Here is a 1,378-nt window from a genome sequence, read left to right on the forward strand (position 1 = left end):
TTGTTAATAGGACTCTGATAGAATTCTTTCACGCTATAGTCAATAAGAACTTGAAGAGTTATGATAATTGGTTGTCATTTATAGAATTTGCATATAATTTGTGCATGCATTCTACTACTTATACTCCATTTGAAATTGTTTGTGGTTTTAATTCATTAACATCTTTGGACTTTATTTATTTAATTATTTTTGTTAATTAGAGAGGTGGCTTGGATGGAAAGAATAAGGCCGAGTTGGTAAGATCCCTCCATGAGAAAGTACAGTGCCAATATGAGGAGAAAAATGAGCATTATGCTTCTCAAGAAAATAAAGCGCGCATTACTTTTGAATAAGGAGATTGGGTTTGGGTGCATATGAGAAAGAAATGTTTTCCAGCTCAGAAGACGTCAAAGTTGCAATCGAAAGGAGATGGCCGTTCCAAGTTTTTGAAAAGACCAATGACATTGTCTATAAATTGAATCTTCCAAGTGAGCATAACATTTTTCCTATTTTCAACATTTCAGATCATTCTCTATTTTATACAGATGGAGATTCGAGGATGAATCCTTTTGAAAACGAAGGGAATGATGTGATTCATGGTACAAGAGCTAGTAAGGACAAAGACCTGTTGATTGTGGAGAAATGACCAATGATTAGGTCACGAGAATAGAAGGTCAAAGAAGCCATGTGATTACATGTTCAAGCTATGGTAGATAAAATATCTATCACAAAAAGTAAAAGGGCAAGTTTCATATTAGGTTTGCAAGATAGAACAAAATGGATCAACTTAGTTCAAGTAGCGAAGAAGGGAGTTGAGGTGAAGATCTACGCTACAGCTAAGTATATCTAAGCATACAGCCACATAGCCCCTTATTGAGACCAAGCTAGAGGCTATTGACTGCCTCTGTGACCGTATGTATTAAGTCGAAGTGGCTGCATACTGTAATTCTAGATGCATTTTGTTTCAAACTTCGTTTACATTTCTATTTTAGTTCTTTTATGGTGTCTTTTTTATATCTTTTACAATCAATTCCCTTTTCACTAGATTTTTATAGATCCGTACAAATAGGATTATTTCTTTCATTATAAGAACACAATTTTGAGAGGTGTTATTTGTGAGGCATATTGCTTTCAGCTCGTTTTTCATTGAATTAATTTCGAATTTATCAAGAATTAAATTTTTGTGTCATTTAACAATTCAAGTAAGGTTTGTATGTTTTGTGATCATGGGATCAAGACATTATTTTCGATTTTCTTGGTCATTTGGTTCAATAATTTATTGGGTTGAACTTTTCAAACGTTGATTCTTGGCTTTCTTGGTTTTGATCTAATGTGTCATGGGTTTTGCAGCTAAAATTGCAATGTGTGTTCACATCAATCAGGATAATACTATTCGCCC

The sequence above is a fragment of the Olea europaea genome, unplaced genomic scaffold (assembly GCF_002742605.1).
Source record: "Olea europaea var. sylvestris unplaced genomic scaffold, O_europaea_v1 scaffold1832, whole genome shotgun sequence".
NCBI classification, from domain to species: Eukaryota; Viridiplantae; Streptophyta; class Magnoliopsida; order Lamiales; family Oleaceae; genus Olea; species Olea europaea.